This window comes from Marmota flaviventris, chromosome 3 (assembly GCF_047511675.1).
Source record: "Marmota flaviventris isolate mMarFla1 chromosome 3, mMarFla1.hap1, whole genome shotgun sequence".
Taxonomy (NCBI): Eukaryota; Metazoa; Chordata; class Mammalia; order Rodentia; family Sciuridae; genus Marmota; species Marmota flaviventris.
The window spans coordinates 173,002,645-173,024,415 of record NC_092500.1 but is presented as its reverse complement, the minus strand read 5'-3'; the positions used below and the strand labels follow the sequence as shown (position 1 = coordinate 173,024,415).

Sequence of the window (21,771 nt, the reverse complement as noted above, 5' to 3'; positions counted from 1 at the left end):
ATATATGTTTGAAAAGTGAGTAAAGCATTCCTGGTTTTTTAAAGATGAGCACCCTGGAACAAGGAATATTTTTCCACTTTTTCCTTACAAAGGAAGTTAAGAGCTCTCTTACCTTTCTGTTTGGTTGTACTTTATTATGTTAAACTGATATTCAGATAGAGTCAGGAAACAATATTGAGAGCTTTGTGAATTGATGATGGGGGTAAAAGTCAGCTTCAAAACTAACATTTTAACTGACTGAGACTTGCCCACGGCCAGCCTCCCTGGGATAAGGCTCCACCACTCACCCTGCTCATTCCCACAGTGAAGCCAATGTTAGAGGATTTAAGCTCATTTACCGTTTTGGGCCGAATATTGTTTTTTATTGTAAAGATTACTGTGATCTCAAAATAAAAGTTTATAATACAAAATGAAGGAAATGTTTAGGACATTGTAAAATCTAGTTGAAGATGAAAATATCTTTTAAAAGAAAGCAACCTTTATCACGGATTTCATGTATGATTAAGGTAATGAACTTCTGGGTCTTTGTGGAGGCTAAATAGATTCCAAAGATACATTATTGTCATTATACACATTATGTTTCATGGTGGAAACATATCATAAAACTGAATATGTTTTTGGCCTTGTTAACTTCATTTTGTGACCTGCAAGACCCTGGCCCATCATGGAGGATGGCAGCACTGGTACAGGAATGCTGAAGGAGCCCAGAGGCTTCTCTTGAGTTCCCAAGAGTGACCCCTGAGGAACCTCAGTGGACATGAACAGTAATAAAAATAAAGACAACTTTTGACCAACTAGATTTTTAATACCAGGTAAGGAAGTAGGATCACTAACAGTCATGCAAACACAGTTAGAAGGAAGGAAAATGGTCCTTTCATTGTAACTTGAGATGTGTACTTGTGTCAGCCCTAAGAAAGATAAATACATCCAGGAGGCTGTAAGGAATGTGTAATAACAGTTATCATCAAGGACTCTGCCAGAGTGGCAAATGTGCCCTGGGAATTGTTCAGTCCTAAAAATCATTCTAAGTTCCTACATGTGGACTTGACATGCTTTCTGCTGGTAACCTGATAAACCCCATGGTGTATCCCTCAGACTCGAATAAAACATGCAGTGTGGCATGTGACAGCCTGAAGGGACACAGTTAAATGAATCCCTATGGTAAATACAGAGGTAATGCTTTAAAAATTTTTTTTTTACTAATCTGATGAAATTAAAAATCTTAAATTGTCTTAAACATTGATAATGTTTCCAAAGGTTAAATGACCTTCATTCACAAACCAATGACAATTTGAATTCCCCTTAAGCTTTAAAGAGTTACTTACTACCTTCATGGTTTCCACAGCCTGGCTGATGATACCCCACCGAAGACTTTTGTCCTAATGGTTTGCAAAAATAATACTTTGCTGTCTATTTTATAGTTGTCCCAGCAAGATCCCTGCCTGTGGATGACTCATCAGTCACCTGGCAGCTGTACCATGTGCTAAGAGCCAAGTGTATGATGCATGGCATTTTTGGTCGAAAGGTGACACCAGCTAGCCATTGAGATGATATGATTATGTTAAGATTTGCATTCATATGGATATTGGACTCCTGCTGTTCACCTAGGCCGGCTACGGGACTCCTGGAGAGTTCCCATTGGTTGGGGAAGTACAGTAGGAGGGAGTTCCGGGGGAGGAGCGGTCTCTGCGGGTCCGGGAGGAGGCCGCGTGGGTGGAAAAAATCTTCTTCCCGGGTGCCTACCGGACATTGGCGGCAGTTTCAAAAAATAATAAAGTTTGTTCCTGCTTGAGTGGCTCGTGATTTTGTGCCCAGCCAGACTGCGGTACCATGGACCTCCTGATTCCCCTTATGCTAAACACCCTTAACTGCCCCTGACCCACCTGATGGAGAACCAGGACTGGGTCACTCCCACCTTGACCATCTGTCACCAGTGAGCAGTCAGATGAAAGGGACCCATAAATGCCCTAAAATAATTCAGGGACCTTAAATCTTGTGTGGGGTGGATTTCAGTCAGCAATGGGTGGCTGGTCAGGGGAAGGCATAAAGGGTGACTGGACGCCACAGGAATACTACCTGACAGACAAGCACTTGGGAGTCGGGGGCTTGGTGTGACAGAGCCTTCCCAGCCATAATGACACCACCTTCGGACACACTGTTGTTTCAAGATTGTGTCACTCCCTGGACCTTCCCTGATCACTGAAATGGTCACAACCACCAATCCACCTGTCAACAGAATATCAAGAAGCTCACAGAAAGCTTGCCAAGGGCTATCCAGAGGGTGATAAACTGACAAAGGGCACAGGAAGCTGGGCCAAAACCAAGGGGGACTCAATTTCCTTAAAGACTCCAACACTGACCATGCAGTGCCCATGCTTCAGTCAGATGTCCAAAGGGGAACCTGGACGGGGCTCTCTGACAGCTTCCCTGGAACCCCCAGTCAGACTGGAGTGCAGGAGGAGGGCACCTTCCTTCTCCTGAGAAGACCCTCCTGAGAGAGTTCCCTTCTCCTTTTCCTGTGCTTTCTAATAAGCTCCAGCCTCTACTCTGCGTGACCTGTGGACATGTTTCTGGCATAATGCAGGAACTGGTGAGGAGCATTGCCATGGCTCCTCAGTGTGCAGCAGGCTCATGCCCTTCAGCAGTTCCTTACAAGCAGCCACTTCACACGGTTCAGGTCCAACTCCCACCCACCACTGCACACGCACTTGATCTATCTATAGTGACCACTGGTACGCTTTCAGGTCAGCACATTTGATCTTCCACATAACAGAGTGAATGTGGTTCTTGTCGTTCTGGGTCTGGCTTGGTTCCACTAACATAGGGCCTTCTACCTTCATACTTGTGCTTTAACTGACAGGATTTGGCTGAATGCTGCTCCATTGTGTGTACAGACCACATCTTCTCTATCCAGTCCTCTGTCAATAGGCAGCACCTGATTCTGTGTCTTAGCTACTAGGAACAGAGCTGCGAGAAATGAGGCTCAGCAGGTGTCTGCTTGATATGCTGTTATCAGTTCCTATGGATATATGTCCAGAAGTGGGATACCTGCATCGCATGGTATACCTATTTTTAGATTTTTCAGGAAACTCAATACTGTCTGCCATAACGTGTGAATTAATTTATGTTCCCACCAAGAGTAAATGTGATTTCCTCCTTCTCCACATCCTCAGTGAAGAGACAACCTAGATAATGGTAGAAAGTAGTTGCAAATATTCATATGACCTAGGGTTAATCTCCAGTATATTTAAGGAACCAGAAAATACTGACATGAATCACAAAACACACAACTTACTCCACTGAAAAATGGGCAAATGACCTGAGTACACACTTTTAAAAGAAGAAATACAAATGACCAACAAATATATTAAAAATGCTTGACATCCTTAACCTATCAGGAAAAAATAAATGAGAATCCCAGTATTCCACCTCAGCCCAGTTAGAATGACCATTAGGAAAGAAAGAAAAATAACAAATGGGGTCAAAGCTGTGGAGGATTCTCATGTGCCACCCCCCACCAGCACGAGTGGCTGAACTAAGTGACTCATATGGGGTGACACAAGATACCACACAGACACAAAATACCTTCAATAAGCTTCAGGAGGGCTTTTCCATCTCCCGGCCTCAGGCTCCTCAAGAAGCGGGGCAAGAGGAGGTCATGGGAGGCTGATGAGAGAGAGAGCAAGCACACTCTGAGGTGGGCTTTTATTTGGGGGGACGCTGTTTCTTAGAGCATTCTATCCAAAAAAGGCGGAAGGGGTAGGATTATAAGGAACAGGTAAGTGTAGCTCAACCCCAGCAGGTGACACCTACACCTGGTGCCATGCCTTGCTATCTGAGCTGGGGTGATGCCCGAGTTACTGTGGAGAGCAATAATTGTTCCGGACCCCGGGTTTCAAGACTGAAATGCGTGTTCATCCAGGGCGGCTCCCCACACTCATGCTTTAAGGTTAAGGCTTAAAACTCTGAGGCCCCTGACCTGAGGGATGACATGTCTCTTTCTTTACAGAATGGAAACAGTTGAAGTAAAACGAATTGTTTGTGTGTAGGAGTGGGTGGAACAGAGTGTCCACAAAGCTTGGAAGTCCATGCAGTTCGACATTTGTGATGGGTGGGTTAGCAATATTTGTGGCTCAGTCCATTATAACTTTTTTGTATGATTTTTACTGTTTATAGCAGGAACTAGAAAGTGAAGTGGCAAAATGTGTACAAGAGCAGTTTCACACCGATGAGGCAAATTCCATTTGGATTTGGCATTTGCAAGTGAGAGAGACACAGGCATGGACTCAGCTCCTGGGACTTCATAGAGCCAGCACCTGGGCAGTGAGGGTGAGGCCAAGACACTGCTGTAACAGCAAAAATCACTCCCACTTTGTGCACAGCTCATTTCACTCAACGAGCTGTCCTGCAGTGCCACCCATGGGCAATAACAATAATGCTTCGTGTATTTCAGAATAGAAGGGGAGTTCGGAAGCTCTCCCCATAGTGAAGTATTTTTGAGGTAGTAGATTTACACAAGGTATGCAGGCATGGAAACATCACTTTGAACCCTGTAGTTATACACGATGAATAAGCCACAGATCACAGGGAAGAAAAGAACAAAATCATAGGTTTCATTGAGTTCCTTTTTCTTTATATTTACTTTATTTTTCAGGTGATTTATAAATTTAAGAGTGCCCTTGCAATTAATGTGGACACAATTTTGTGATCAACTTATTAACATCAGATAAAATATATTTTATCACTCATTTTTATCTTTAGTCTCACAACAATCTGAATGTTATTTAAATTCTAAACATCTTATGTTTCCATCTAATTCTGTTCTCTATTTCTAAGTATTTTGTGTCTTGTCCTGTGTAATCTTTATGTAATATGCACAATTTAGTTTTATCAAGTAAAAATTAATTTTTCTATCATTTCAGAAAACTTAAGCTTATTATTTCTATTTCTTCCCATGAGTATTTAAAAACAGAACATACTAGGCTGGATTTTTACATTTTTTATTAACTTTTTTATGGCAAAATCCATTTATTATGAAATAAAAAGCAAAATAAAAGGGAGCCGTATCACCAGGCCACCACAACCAGTCCCGTCTCCTTCCTTTGCCCAAAGCTATCAATATGGAAGTTCCCCAGTCCCATATAATTGGAACCTCCTCTCCTGTTGCTAGCTCCAGCTGTGACACAGGGGGCAGTCCTACTCCACATATACAAATATTTCACAGGTACAATATGTCCACTGGGGAGGGTGGCCCACGCTCCAGCCCCCTGGGCCCTGCCTGGCCTACAGTTAGCCTCAAGTGTCATAGGGCCTGAGAACCCTGCCCAGTGGCCCTGCACAAGATGCTTCTGAGGAGCAGAGCCTCCAGGACTGCCTGCACCCACCCTGCCCTCCTCTAGCCTTCAGTGACTCCACCTCTCTGAAGACCCAGGAGAAGGTGGCCTAGCTGACCTGGCCCACAGGGCCTCTAAGAAGATGGGAGCCTCAGTGAATGGAGGACTGTCACCGCCAGACTCTGCCCCAGCCCTGCCTACAGTGAGCCCCATCTTAAGGGCCGTGAAAACGCTGCCCACCTTCCCTGCCCCAAGGGCCCCCGTGTAAGGAGATGGAGCCCCCTAATGAAGGACTGCTTGGTGAGGGTAACGGGGCCACCAGAGAGCTCCCGCCCCTCTAGAAAGGCAGCCTGGTAACATTATGAGCCTCTGGCGCTCTTTCTGGAACAAGAGTCCAGAGATTAACACTCAGCCCTAGTGAAGGTGGCAAAGGGTCTATACCTCTTTGTCCCTCGTTACACAGGGTTCTTATAGTAAATGGGTGACAGGGAAGGAGTGGCAGCGTCAGGGTGGCATGAAAGGTTGGGGAAAAGGCCCTAGTCCCACGTCTCCAAGCGTCAACCAAGAGTCTCTCACAAGACCATGATCTTCACCTGGTCATGCTTGTGTGCACACAGTAGAGGAAGGGGACGCAGGGTTTGGTGCCCAGGCTGAGGTGTTTCTGGGGGTTCTGGGTCTCATGCAGCAGTTGGATCATGGTCTGTGCAGTGGGGTTCAGAGGGGGAGAAACCCCCAGCCTCCTCTTGTGTTGCTGTCAGCAAGGCTCACCTCTCCAACATCAGCTGCTCCAAATTCCTGGGAGCTTGCGGGCCCAGGAGTGGGCTCCTCAGCAGGACGCTGAGCTGCTGCCAGGAACTGCCCTGCCACTCACTGTGCTCCCCCACCAGCCTCAGAATCACCTCCTGCAGCTCCAGCAACCTGACCTTCTTCTCCTGCTTGTCCTGGGCCAGCGGCTGAGGTACGCCTCCTTCTCCTGGTGTCCCTCCTTCAACACTGCCCTCTGATTTTGGAAGAGGGCAATGTACTCTGCGGTGGTATCAGTCTCTCCAGAGAGCTGGGTGCATTGATGGTCCAATTCCTCCACCTGCTCCTTGACCTCCACCTTCTCCTGCATAACTTCCAGGAAGCGGCTCTGCAGCTTCTCCATGGCCTCCTGTGGAGCCTGGGGATCTCCCCAGACACAGCTGTCCCCACTCCTGGGGACCAGGACTTGCTCTGTGTGCTCACTGCAGGATGGGGCTGCCAAGTGAGCCAGGTGCCAGTAGTGTGCCAGGGTCTCACGCAGCCCTGCCTTCTCTTCCTCAGCACTGGCTAGAGCCACATTAAAAACATCACCATGGCCTCTCGGCTGTCTACGTCCTCTGGGATTGTGAGACTGGACTGAATAGCCTCCTCATCCTTTTCTTCCTTGTCCATTCCATCCTCTTCCCCAGGGACAGCCAGCAGGCTCAGCTGGGCTGTAGCTGTTGGTTCTGCTGATGGGTGGTTCTAGGTGCTGATGGGTGGCTTCTAGGTGCTCCTGGGTCTCCTGCAACTCCTGGCGGGCCATCTCCACTCCATCTTGCCCTGCACCTCCTTATGCTGCAGCCGGTCAATGAGCTGATTCTGCAGCAGAAGTTGCTTGTGCAGAGCCTCCTTCCCAGAGGTCAGCTGCTGATTGGCAGCCATGTACTGCAGCAGGTGGGACAGGTACAGGTCTCACTGCTGCTGCAGACCCCGGGCCCCTTGGCTCTTCAGCTCCATGGTCTCCTTCAGCTCTCCCAGCTTCTTCTGCAGCTGACCCGGCTTCCTGGCCAGCTGCTTCTTGACTTGCTGCTCAGACTGCAGCGCACTGGTGATCTCCATGTTCTCACTGGCCAGCCTGAGGAAGCGCTCTGCAGCTCGGCCAGCTGCTCCTTGAGCTCATGGCTCTGTGAGTGCTCATGGCTGATGGTGGTGTGGTCCTTCTGCCTGCTCTCCAGGATCTGCTTTAGCCCCTCCACCTGCTTGCTGCAGCCCTCCACTGCCCAATCCAACTCCCTCTGCTGCTGTTCCTACTCCAGAGTCAGGTGACTCAGCCTTTTGTTATCCTGCACCTGGGCATGGAGCTGTGCAGCCAGGTTCTCCAGTGCCCTCTGCAGCTCCTCATCTCTGCCTGCAGCCCTTGCTCTTCCTTGGAGGGCCCTGCTGGGGTCTCACAGCATGAGGGCTCCACCATCTGGCTTCTCAGCTCTGCCAACTTGGTCTCCAGCTCCTGCACTTGACTCTCACTGTCTTTCTTCTCCCTCAAAGTGTGCATCTGCTCTGACATTTGCTGCATTCTCTGCTGCCACATGCCATTCTCCTTTCAGGCTCTCTGCATAGTGGTCTCTATCCTCCTGCGGTTGCTTCAGTGACTCCATCAGCTGCCCCCCCATGTTTCTCCAGCTGTGCCCGCTCCTCATGACCTGCTGTGACTGCTGGTTACTATCAGGGGCTTCAGGCTGGCTAGAGAGTTGTTGAAGCAGAAGCTCAGACATGTCCAGCTTCTTTTGGAGCTCCTCCACTCCAGCTGCTTAGCTGCTTTCTCTGCCAGGACCCAAGTACATAGCTGCTTTCTCTCCCAGTAGGCTTCCTGAGGAGCCTCTCTTGCAGTTCTGAGTTCTGCTGCTTCACGTCCTCATTGCTTGTTGTTCTTCAGCTCCAGAATGAGGGCATCTCTCTCTCTCTGGTCAGCTCTGTGTTGTGCCTGTCTGCCTGCTTGTCGTGGAGAGGGCACACAGTGTCCATTCCAGCTCTCCCACACGCTGTTGGGAAAACCGTAGACGGCTGGCAAGACCCTCACACCGCCTGGCTGCATTCAGAGTGTGAGCCATGGCTGTCTGTAATTCTGCTTTCTCAGTCACCAGGATTTCTATTGTCTGGATTTGAACTTGAACCTGTTCCCTCAGAGCTCCCCGCCCCTTTGCCAACTTCTGTTGACCTGCCTTCTTCTCTTTTTCCAGGTGATCCAGAGTGTCTTGGTCTTACTGTTTAATGTTTACATTGTGCATCCATCTGTTGATGGACACCAAGCCTGGTTCTATAGTTTAGCTATTGTGAATTGTGCTGCTATTGTTGAGAGCCACAGCTGAAGGAGCCCCAGCAAACTTCCAGCTGCCGGCTGATGATTGGCTCACAGCGGCCCCAGCAACATCTAGCTGATTGGCTCCTCGGCCCCAGCAACATCTAGCTGATTGGCTCCTCTGCGGTGATGCTCATTGGGCTGTTTCCCTGCCCTTTCAGACCACGGAGCTGCTCATTGGGGGACTTTTTTGGCTCCGCCCACGTGACCCAGCCAATCGGCCTCAAGAGCAGGAGGATTGTGGGAGGTGGAGAGAAGCTTGTGGGGGAGAGAGAGGCTTGTGGAAAGCCGGTGGTGGCAGTTGAGGCTCTGAGGGTTTTTCCTGAGAGGCTGTTTTGTTTGGCGTGTGTGGTTCTAAAAATAAAGTTAGTTTCTTTTGACAAGTGGCTCCTGATTGTGCCTGTGTCACCTAGTCAGACTACCTTAATTCTTCAGGGTACATACTGAGAAGTGGTATACCTGTGCCATGTGGTGTTTCCATGCCTAGTCTTTTGAGGAGACTCTATAGTGATTTCCTTAATGGCTCGACTAATTTACAGTACCACCAACAGTGTTCCTTTTTCCTCTACATCATCTTCATATTGATTAAAATTTCTATTATTGATGATTGGCCATTCTGACTGGGTGAGATAAAATATCATTGTTTTTTTTAATTTGCATTTCCCTAGTTGTTAATGTTGTTGAATATTTTTTCACATATTTGTTGGCCATTTGTATTTCTCCTGAGAAGTGTCTATTTAGTTCATTTGCCCAGTTAGTAATTGGGTTATTTGATTTTTTGGTATAAAGTGTTTTGAGCTCTTTATATTTTCTAGATATTAATCCTTTGTCAGTAGAATAGTTTGCAGAGATTTTCTCCCATTCTGTGTGTTCTCTCTTCACATTTGAAATTTTTTCTTTTGCTATGAAAAGATTTTTAATTGACTTTGTTCCATTTGTTAACTATTGTCCTTATTTCATGAGCCTTAGGGGTCCTATTGAGAAAGGCATTGCCTGAGCCTGAAAAGTGCTGTATTAACCTCATGTTTTCTTCTAGGAAATGAATAGTTTCTGGTCTAATTTCAAGGTCTTTGATGCATTTTTGAGTTGATTTTTGTGCAGGATGAGAGACAGCATCTATTTTCATTCCTCTTCTTATGGGATAACCAGTTATCCCAACACCATTTGTTAAAGAGGCTGTTTTTTCTCCAGTGTATGTTTTGGGCACCTTTAGCAAGGATCTGATGGCTACAGATGTGTTGGTTTGTCTCTGTCTTCTATTCTGTGCACTTGGTCTATATGGCTGCTTTTATGAATGTAGGATATGGTTTTTGTTACTACGGAGCTGCTCTCATTTGCCCTACTGTTCCAACATGATGTTCTGCCTGACTCTGGGCCCAGGGCTGTGAAACAGTCACAGCCTGACTATGGACTGAGCCCTCCGAAACTTTTTGTCCTCTATATTGTTCTTGTCAGGTCTTTTGGTCAGAGTGATGAAACAGGTGACTAAAACCCTACTTAATAGCTTTGCTTTTTAGGCTGTAGTTCTGAATTGAAAGGAAAAGAACAGTGGCGTGCTCACAGAAGTCAGTTATTTTTGTCAACATAATTTTGGCAGAACATAGTGTTCAGTGGGGAACGAAGGTTCCCTACCACTACAACCAGGAACCCAAATCCAGGTTCAAACTCCTGGGAAGAATGGAAAATCTCAAGCTTGCCATTTAGTGGTGAGGAATGCCCTCAAATACTAAATTGATAGTGAAGATACAGAATGGCTCCTCCCTGGTGTCTTCCTAAGAGACCTGGAGGGAGAGGACAAGCTGTGCCAACACCTACGCTGACATCACAGGCATGTGTCACTACTCCTGCTATGGTGAGCGGATAGATATAATTTTGCCTGCATGAATGACTAATTGAGAATCACTAAATCAATCAATCATGAGGACACTGGGCCAGATTTGAACAAAAGGACAAACTTCTCACTGAATAAATATGTCTGAAATTTGGAGGTAAGATATCTCCACACATCATATGAATGGATTAATCCAACAGGTGAGGAGGTCCCAGGAAAGGCACTCGTGGGTTGGAAAGGGACAATTTAGAATCATTGATTATCCAACCCACACTTGATCCATGTTGCCCTCTGGCTCCCCTCTCACCCAGGCCTGCACCTACCCTGGGATCTCCTCGTCTGTGGAGGAAGGCCTCTGCCCCACACCTCCCCTCTGTGGCTTCTCAGGCTGGGTTTCAATGAGCCTCTGAGGCAGAGGCTGTGGGGTTCCACCTGCCTCAGGTCTGACTTCCTCAGATGTTGACATTTGGATTTCTTGAGTCACAAGGAAAAGAAAAACAAATTCATAACCATGGAGAAAATGGGCCCTCTCTTGCTCTTTCTTCACATGTGGTGTTGAGTAGACCCCATGGCCACAGAGTGAAATGCTTCCCACAGTGTGAAGGTCCATTCCCAGATGTGTCTTCGCCCTCAGGTACAGGCACTCGGTCCAAGGATAGGACCCTGCCACGGACCAGACACATCACATATGAATGGTTATTTTAGATTTGCACCCCAGGTGACCAATTCTAGAGACTCTGTTCATTTTCTTCATTACACAGTGACTTAGGTTTATTAAATAAAGGGTTTCCCCAGACTTATGAAATAATCATGGCTACCAGGATGGGTGTATGTAATCTCCTTACACACTTACTTGAAAATTAGAAACCCACTTCAGTCTCCCCTTCAAAATTTCAATTGCTACTTTTGAATCAAAGGAGGTAATATTTTCAGGCACAAATTCACATAGAAAATCTCTTGTCTTAGATATTAGACTTGAAGCTGATGATCTGGATTCTTATTTGTTGCTTTAATCAGCACCCCACTATTTAACTAGATGTTAATAATTAGCAAAACAAACACTACAAATTATCAACAGGTAGGAAATGGAAGAACTCACTTTAAACAAACAGTGGTTCTTTGAAAAAGTGAAAGGATGGAATTTTACACATTGCCTGAATTAACTGAAAAAGGAAACACAACACACTGCATTTATGGGATACAGCAAAAGCAATGCTGAGCAGGGAATTTTAATGAGTTGCCTACATTAGAAAGAATTTAAAAGCACTCAAATAATTAATGTAATTTGTTATCCCTAGTTCTGAAAAATGGAAGAAAAATTAAACACAAAACCAGAAGACAGAAAAAGATAATAAATGTCACAGGAAAAAATGAGACAGGGACACAAAGAACAGTGACCAATGAAACAAAGGCCAGGTATTCAGAAAAGATGAATAAAATAGGGGAAAAAACTCAAAGAAAGTAAACTTCAGACCAATACCCTTCATGAACATACATGCAAAAAGTTTTCTTTTTAATATTGGAAAACTGCATACAAAAACACATTTTTAAAGGCAGTGCACCATGATCAAGTGGGTTTCATCCCAGGGATGCAAGGTTGGTAAACATATGTTATTGACCACATAAATAGACTTAAAGACAAGAATCACATAATTATCTCAACTATCACATATTCAGAGATGGAAAGACATCCCATGTTCTTGGATAGGCAGGATTAATATTGTCAAAATAGCCTTACTACCAAACACTATACAGATTCAATGCATTTTCCATTAAAATTCCAATTATGCTCTTCACAGAACAACAATAAGCAGTTATGATATTCAGTTGGAAATATTAGAAATCCAGAATAGCCAAAGCAATCCTTTGTCTGAAAAATGAAGAAGGAGGCATCCCAATACTGAACTTCAAATTATACTGCAGAGCTACAATAACAAAAACAGCATGGTGTTGGCACCCAAACAGGCATGGGGGCATGAGGATCAATGGAATAGAACAGAAGACACAAAGACAAAAACACACAAGTGCAGTTATCTCCTACTTGACAAGCATGCAAAAATATACATAGGAGAAAATAGCCTTTTTAACAATAGGTGCTGGAAAAACTGGAAATCCACATGTATTGGAATGAAACTTAACCTCTATCTCTCACCTTGCACAATTCTCAACTCAAAGTGGATCAAAGACCTAGGAATTAAATCAGAACCCCTGAAGCTGCTAGAAGAAAATGGAGGCCCAATACTCAAAATGTCTGCACAAGAACCGATTTCTTTAACAAGACTCCTAAAGCACAAGAAGTAAAACTTAAAAACCATAAATGGTAAGGCAAAAAATTAAAACACTTCTTCACAGCAAAGGAAACAATAAAGAGCATTCAGAGAGAGGCAACAGAATGGGAGAAGATCTTTGCCACCTGCTCCCCAGATAGGCATAAATATTCAAGACCCACAAAGAACTTAACACACACACACAAAAAAAAAAAAACCCTAATGACCCAATCAATAAATGGGCAAAGGAACTAAACAGACACTTCTGAAAAGAAGAAACACAAATGATCAACAAATACATGAAAAAATATTCAACAGCTGTGGCAATTACAGAAATGTAAATTTAAACTACTTTGAGATTACATCTCACTCCAGTCAGAATGGCAATTATCAAGAATACAATAAATGTCGGTGAGGATGTGAGGGAAAGGGACACTCAAACATTGCTGGTGGGACTGCAAATTGCTGCAACCACTCTGGAATGTGACATGGAGGTCCCTCATAAAACTTGGATGGAATGGTGATTCTATCCTGGAATATTTGGAAGAAATAGATGAATTTACTAACACATAAGGCCTACCAAAATTGACCTCAGAAAATACTTTAAAAACTAAATATGGGAAGGGAGGGGAGGAGGCACGGGGACAAGAAAGATGGTGTGGAATGAGATGGACTTCATTACCCTAGGTACAGGTATGACTGCACATATGAGAGAAATGAAAATGTGTGCTGCAATTGTATACAATGAATCATATAGACCCAATTAGAATAAATAAATTAATTTTAAAAATTAATAGTAATGATTTAAAAAATTAGTAGTGATGATTCTCCCAACAGAGAAAACCCCAGGACTGGATGGGTTCACTATTGGGTTTTACCAAACTTTGAAGAAAGTAATAACACCAAGACTTCTCAAACTCTTCCATAGAATTGAAAGGGAAGATTCCTTTCCAACCCATTCTGTGGGGACAGCATGATTCTTTACCAAAATCTGACACAGGCATTACAGAAAAAGAAAATGATAAATATTCAGCCACAGAGAAAAATGAAATCCTATCATTTTTTAAAAAAATGGATGGAAATGGAGGACATCGTGTGCTAGACAGAGAAAACAAGTGTCTCCTCTCATGTGTGGAAACTAAGGGGAGAAGATGACCAAAAGGTAGAAGAGGGATTGCTAGGGGCAGGGGAGGGGATGGGAGGAGAGGTCAGAAGAGAGGGGGAAACGGGTAGAGGAAGGCTGGGTGGAGAGGACCCAGGGCTTGTCTGTGCCTGTGTGGAGACAGCACAGGGAATCCCATTGACTTCCTCAATCTATCTGTGTTCGTCACCATCATTTCCAAATGTCCATGGTAAAAAACGCCAGTTTTCACATCCATCCATCCACCTGCCCATGGGGATCAGAATGCTGGAGTAAATGTTCTCTGAACTGTCAACAGTTCTGTGGTGATCTAAACATAGAATGATCTATTTTATCCTTCTCAGTATAAAGAAACACTCTTGAAAATGAAACTGCCCTTAGCTCAGCACTTAACCCTCTGTCATCCCGTTGTCTCCACTCCACTTTTTCCAGCAATAATCTGGAAAAGGACACCAACCTGAGGTCCCACCGTTGCTCTTTTCTTTCAGCAGGTGGTCAGACAGGTGGCTGCTGGACACACAGCCCAGGAAGAGATGCAGCCTCCAGGAGGCCAGTGCAAGGGGCAGTGAGGGAGTGTCCCTTCCTTGGACTTTTATACTGACCCACAGTTATGTGATCCAACACCTCAGCTAACGTAAGCCTCCTAATCCCCCAGTGGAGTTTCCTGTTAATCAGTGACTCACACCTTTGCCTCACATGACTCTACTCAGGGCATCTGACCTGCCAATCATTGTGTACATCCCTGGACCCTTTTGCCAATCTTTCTGAGGCAATACTTGTTTAGATACAAGCTCAAAATCAACAGTTAAAATGATTTTGAGAGTTTTAAAAGATTGCAAATGCAAGTTGATCTAAATGGCATTTGGTTTTTTTTGTTTGTTTGTTTTTTGGTTTTTTTTTCTTTTTTAGATTTTTTAAATTTTAATTTGTTATATATGACAACAGAATGAATTAAAATTCATATTACACATATAAAGCACAATTTTCATGTCTCTAGTTGTATACAAAGTAGAGTCACACCATTTGTTTCTTCATACATATACTTAGGGTAATGATGATCATCACATTCCACTGTCTTTCCTACCCCTATTCCTCCTCCTACTCCTCCCCTTTCCCCTTTGCCCTATCTCTAGATAGTTCATTTAATCCTCCCATCCACCCCAGCATATTATGAATCAGCATTCTTTTTTTTTTTTAAATTTTTTATTGTGGGTTGTTCAAAACATTACAAATTTCTTGACATATCATATTCCACAATTTGATTCAAGTGGGTTATGAACTCCCACCTTCACCCCATACACAGATTGCAGAATCACATCAGTTACACATCCATTGATTTACAAATTGCCATACTAGTGTCTGTTGTGCTCCGCTGCCTTTCCCATCCTCCACCCTCCCCCCTCCCCACCTCTCCCCTTCCCTCCCCTTCTCTCTCTCTACCCCCTCCACTGTATAACCCTGAGGGTCTCCTTCCATTACCATGGAATTTCCCTTCTCTCTCCCTTTCCCTCCCACCTCTCATCCCTGTTAAATGTTAATCTTCTTCTCCTGCTCTTCGTCCCTACTCTGATCTTAGTTACTCTCCTTATATCAAAGAAGACATTTGGCATTTGTTTTTTAGGGATTGGCTAGCTTCACTTAGCATAATCTGCTCTAATGCCATCCATTTCCCTGTAAATTCTATGATTTTGTCATTTTTTAATGCAGAGTAATACTCCATTGTGTATAAATGCCACATTTTTTTATCCATTCGTCTATTGAAGGGCATCTAGGTTGGTTCCACAATCTTGCTATTGTGAACTGTGCTGCTATGAACATCGATGTAGCAGTGTCCCTGTAGCATGCTCTTTTTAGGTCTTTAGGGAATAGACCAAGAAGGGGAATAGCTGGGTCAAATGGTGGCTCCATTCCCAGCTTTCCAAGAAATCTCCATACTGCTTTCCAAATTGGCTGCACCAATCTGCAGTCCCACCAGCAATGTACAAGTGTACCCTTTTCCCCACATCCTCGCCAGCACTTGTTGTTGTTTGACTTCATAATGGCTGCCAATCTTACTGGAGTGAGATGGTATCTTAGGGTGGTTTTGATTTGCATTTCTCTGACAGCTAGAGATGGTGAGCATTTTTTCATATACTTGTCGATTGACTGTATGTCCTCCTCTGAGAAGTGTCTGTTCAGGTCCTTGGCCCATTTGTTGATTGGGTTGTTTGTTCTCTTATTGTCTAATTTTTTGAGTTCTTTGTATACTCTGGATATTAGGGCTCTATCTAAAGTGTGAGGAGTAAAGATTTGTTCCCAGGGTGTAGGCTCCCTATTTACCTCTCTTATTGTTTCTTTTGCTGAGAAAAAACTTTTTAGTTTGAGTAAGTCCCATTTGTTGATTCTAGTTATTAACTTTTGTGCTATGGGTGTCCTATTGAGGAATTTGGAGCCCGACCCCACCGAATGTAGAACGTAGCCAACTTTTTCTTCTATCAGACGGCGTGTCTCTGATTTGATATCAAGCTCCTTGATCCATTTTGAATTAACTTTTGTGCATGGCGAGAGAAAGGGATTCAGTTTCATTTTGTTGCATATGGATTTCCAGTTTTCCCAGCACCATTTGTTGAAGATGCTATCCTTCCTCCATTGCATGCTTTTAGCCCCTTTATCAAATATAAGATAGTTGTAGTTTTGTGGATTGGTTTCTGTGTCCTCTATTCTGTACCATTGGTCCACCCGCCTGTTTTGGTACCAGTACCATGCTGTTTTTATTACTATTGCTCTGTAGTATAGTTTGAAGTCTGGTATCGCTATACCGCCTGATTCACACTTCCTGCTTAGCATTGTTTTTGCTATTCTGGGTCTTTTATTTTTCCATATGAATTTCATGATTGCTTTCTCTATTTCTACAAGAAATGCCATTGGGATTTTGATTGGCATTTCATTAAACCTATAGAGAACTTTTGGTAATATCGCCATTTTGATGATGTTAGTTCTGCCTATCCATGAACAGGGTATATTTTTCCATGTTCTAAGATCTTCTTCTATTTCTCTCTTTAGGGTTCTGTAGTTTTCATTGTATAAGTCTTTCACCTCTTTTGTTAGGTTGATTCCCAAGTATTTTATTTTTTTTGAAGATATTGTGAATGGAGTGGTTGTCCTCATTTCCATTTCAGAGGATTTGTCGCTGATATACAGGAATGCCTTTGATTTATGCGTGTTGATTTTATATCCTGCCACTTTGCTGAATTCATTTATTAGCTCTAATAGTTTCTTTGTAGAGCCTTTTGGGTCTGCTAGGTATAGAATCATATCATCTGCAAATAGTGATAATTTAAGTTCTTCTTTTCCTATTTTGATGCCTTTAATTTCTTTCGTCTGTCTAATTGCTCTGGCCAGTGTTTCGAGAACTATGTTGAACAGAAGTGGAGAGAGAGGGCATCCCTGTCTTGTTCCAGATTTTAGAGGGAATGCCTTCAGTTTTTCTCCATTCAGAATGATGCTAGCCTGAGGCTTAGCATAGATTGCTTTTACAATATTGAGGTATGTTCCTGTTATCCCTAGTTTTTCTAGAGTTTTGAACATAAAGGGATGCTGTACTTTGTCGAATGCTTTTTCCGCATCTATCGAGATGATCATATGGTTCTTATTTTTAAGTCTATTGATGTGGTGAATAACATTTATTGATTTCCGTATATTGAACCAGCCTTGCATCCCAGGGATGAATCCTACTTGATCATGGTGTACAATTTTTTGATATGTTTTTGTATCCGATTCGCCAGAATTTTGTTGAGGATTTTTGCATCTAGGTTCATTAGAGATATTGGTCTGTAGTTTTCTTTCTTTGAAGTGTCTTTGTCTGGTTTAGGTATCAGGGTGATGTTGGCCTCATAGAATGAATTTGGAAGTTCTCCCTCTTTTTCTATTTCCTGAAGTAGCTTGAAAAGTATTGGTATTAGTTCTTCTTTAAAGGTTTTGTAAAATTCTGCTGTATACCCATCTGGTCCTGGGCTTTTCTTAGTTGGTAGTCTTTTTATGGTTTCTTCTATTTCCTCAATTGATATTGGTCTGTTTAGGTTTTCTATATCCTCCTGACTCAATCTGGGCAGATCATATGACTTAAGAAATTTATCTATGCCTTCACTATCTTCTAATTTATTGGAGTATAAGGATTCAAAATAGTTTTTGATTATCTTCTGTATTTCTGAAGTGTCTGTTGTGATATTGCCTTTTTCATCCCGTATGCTAGTAATTTGAGTTCTCTCTCTTCTTCTCTTCGCTAGCATCACTAAGGGTCTGTCGATTTTGTTTATTATTTCAAAGAACCAACTTTTAGTTTTGTCAATTTTTTCAATTGTTTCTTTTGTTTCGATTTCATTAATTTCAGCTCTGATTTTAATTATTTCTTGCCTTCTACTTCTTTTGCTGTTGTTTTGCTCTTCTTTTTCTACGATTTTGAGATGAAGTATGAGATCATTGATTTGTTGTTTTTTTCTTTTTTTAAGGAATGAACTCCAAGCAATGAATTTTCCTCTTAGAACTGCTTTCAATGTGTCCCATAGATTCCGATATGTTGTGTCTGTGTTTTCATTTATCTCTAAGAATTTTTTAATTTCCTCCTTGATGTCTTCTATAACCCATTGATCATTCAGTAACCTATTGTTCATTCTCCAAGTGATGTATGCTTTTTCCTTCCTTCTTTTATCGTTGATTTTCAGTTTCATTCCATTATGATCAGATAAGATGCATGGTATTATCTCTACTCCTTTATATTGTCTAAGAGTTGCCCTGTGACATAATATATGATCTATTTTTGAGAAGGATCCATGTGCTGCTGAGAAAAAAGTGTAACTGCTTGATGTTGGGTGGTATACTCTATATATGTCAATTAGGTCTAGGTTATTAATTGTGTTATTGAGTTCTATAGTTTCCTTATTCAACTTTTGTTTGGAAGATCTGTCCAGTGGCGAGAGAGGTGTGTTGAAGTCTCCCATGATTATGGTATGGTGGTCTATTAGACTCTTGAACTTGAGAAGAGTTTGTTTGACGAACATAGCTGCACCATTGTTTGGGGCATAAATATTTATGATTGTTATGTCTTGTTGGTGTATGGTTCCCTTAAGCAGTATGTAGTGTCCCTCTTTATCCCTTTTGATTAACTTTGCCTTGAAATCTATTTTATTTGATATGAGTATGGACACTCCTGCTTGTTTCCGAAGTCCATATGAGTGATATGATTTTTCCCAACCTTTCACCTTCAGCCTATGTATGTCTTTTCCTATCAAATGCATCTCCTGTAGACAGCATATTGTTGGGTCTTGTTTTGTGATCCATTCTACTAGCCTGTGTCTCTTAATTGGTGAGTTTAAGCCATTAACATTTAGGGTTATTATTGAGATATGGGTTGTTCTTCCAGCCATATTTGTTTATTTCTGTTACTAAACATGGTTTGTTTTCCTCTTTGATTATTTTCCCCCCCTTTACTGTCCTACCTCCCACTGTTGGTTTTCATTGTTATTTTCCATTTCCTCTTCCTGTAATGTTTTGGCGAGGATGTTTTGAAGAGATGGTTTTCTAGCTGCGAATTCTTTAAACTTTGGTTTATCGTGGAAGGTTTTAATTTCATCTTCCATCCTGAAGCTTAATTTCGCTGGATACACAATTCTTGGTTGGAACCCATTTTCTTTCAGTGTTTGAAATATGTTATTCCAGGATCTTCTAGCTTTCAGAGTCTGTGTTGAAAGATCAGCTGTTATCCTGATTGGCTTACCCCTAAATGTAATCTGCTTCCTTTCTCTTGTAGCTTTTAAAATTCTCTCCTTATTCTGTATGTTGGGCATCTTCATTATAATGTGTCTAGGTGTGGATCTCTTATGATTTTGCACTTTCGGCGTCCTGTAGGCTTCTAGGATTTGGGATTCTGTCTCATTCTTCAAGTCTGGGAAGTTTTCTCGCATTATTTCATTGAATAGACTGCTCATTCCTTTGGTTTGGAGCTCTGTACCTTCCTGTATCCCAATGACTCTTAAGTTTGGTCTCTTAATGTTATCCCATATTTCTTGGATGTTCTGCTCATGGTTTCTTAACAGTCTTGCTGAGCTATCTATGTTCTTTTCCAGTTGAAATACTTTGTCTTCATTGTCTGATGTTCTATCTTCTAAGTGTTCTACTCTGCTGGTAGTATTCTCCATTGAGTTTTTAAGTTGGTTTATTGCTTCCTGCATTTCTAGGATTTCTGTTTGTTTGTTTTTTATAACCTCTATCTCCCTGTATAGTTGATCCTTTGCTTCCTGGATTTGTTTGCGTAATTCATTGTCGAAGTGATCTTTCATTGTCTGATTTTGCTGTCTAATGTCTTCCTTGAGACTCCAGATCATCTGAAGCATGTATATCCTGAATTCTTTATCTGACATTCCATCTGCTGCAGCTGTTACCTCTTCTAAAGTTGCGTTGACCTGCATTGCTTGTGGTCCTTTCTTTCCTTGTCTTTTCATACTGCTTGCGTATCTTTCCTACAGGCGCGGGCGGCAGCTCTGCTCTCTCCTTATTCCAATTGGGGTGTCGTGGCTACCACGCCGGCAGGTCACTGGGCCTGTTCTGGGTGCTGGCGTCGGCTCTGTTCTGCCCCTACTCCAATTGGGGTGACGAGTGTACCACGCCGGCAGGCCACCGGGCCTGATCCGCCGGTCGGTTGCAGGTTTGCCTACCCTGCAGGCGCGGGCGGCGGCTCTACTCTACCCCTACTCCAAATGGGGTGACATGTCTGTCGTACCGGCAGGCCACTGGGCCTGTCCCGCTGGTCAGTCGCAGATCTGCCCACCTTTCGGGCACGGGTGGCGGCTCTGCTCTGCCCCTACTCCAATTGGGGTGTCGTGACTACCCCGCCTGCAGGTCGCTGGGCCTGTTCCTGGCACGGGCGGCGACTCTGCTCTGCCCCTACTCCAATTATGGTGGTGTGTGTACCACGCCAGCAGGCTCCTGGGCCTGATCCGCCGGTCTGTTGCAGGTCTGCCTACCTTGGAGGCGCGGGCGGCGGATCTGCCCTGCCCCTCCTACCACACCTGCGGACCCCTGGGCCTGATCTGCAGGTTGGTCACAGGTCTGCTCACCCTGCGGGCACGGGTGGCGGTTCCACTCCGCCCCCACTCCAATTGGGGTCACGTGGCCACCACACTGGCAGGGCCTGATCCGGGCGTGGGAGAAGGATCTGCTCTGCCCCTACTCCAGTTGGGGTGACGTGTGTACCACACTGGCAGGCCACTGGGCCTGACCCGCCAGGCTGTCACAGGTCTGTTTACCTTGCAAGCGCGAACGGCGGCTCTGCCCTGCCCCTCCTACCACGCCCATGTACCACTGGGTCGCGGGTCTGCCCACTTTGCGGGTGCGGGTGGCGGCTCTGCTCCGCCCCCTCTCCATTTGGGGTCACGCGGTCACCATGCTGGCGAGCCGCTGGGCCTGCTCCGGGCGCTGGCGGCGGCCCAGCTCCTCCCCTCTGGCTCAACGACAAATTGAGGCGACTCGGGTGTCTGTGCCTCACCCCCCCTACCAGGAGACCAACTGTTTCTGTCGCCGCTGGTATTGATGAAGTTCTCTCCTCCGCCGCTTTCTGATGACATCAGATCTCTGCCATGTTGGTATCCTATGCGAATGGCAGCATTTCGTTCCCCTTGCCGGGCAACCAAAGCAACGGGTGAGTCCTGACCGGCCCTCAGCAGGACCCGGACCAAGAAGCAGTTTCCGCAGGCTCCTAGCCCCGGGCCAGGGAAGTTCCGGGAGCCGGAACTCGGCCTCTCCGTGCTCGGTGTAAGCTCCTATAAGGGTAGGCTCCAAGAAGCAGTCCCCGCGGGCTCAGTTCCGGGAGCCGGAATTCGGCCGCTTAGTGCTTGGTGTATGCTCTGATAGGAGCAGGGTCCAAGAAGCAGCCTCCGCGGGCTCCCCAGCCCTGGGCCAGGGCGGTTCCGGGAGCCGGAACTCGGCCGCCCCGCACTCAGTGTTCGCTCCGATAAGATCAGGTTCTAAGAAGCACCCATGCACTGAACCCTAGCAATCTGTCTGCAAGCCGCAGGCGAATGGCAGCCTGAAATTACCTGTTCTATGGCTGAATGAGCTGCAGTCAGTCGAAAACAGGGATGGTG

General features: G+C 44.4%; 1 pseudogene; it reads right to left on the bottom strand.

Moving 5' to 3' along the window:
- Positions 1-5,905: 5,905 nt before the first annotated feature.
- Positions 5,906-8,344, bottom strand: LOC114082539 (golgin subfamily A member 2-like; annotated as a pseudogene).
- Between the last annotated feature and the right edge of the window lie 13,427 nt (positions 8,345-21,771).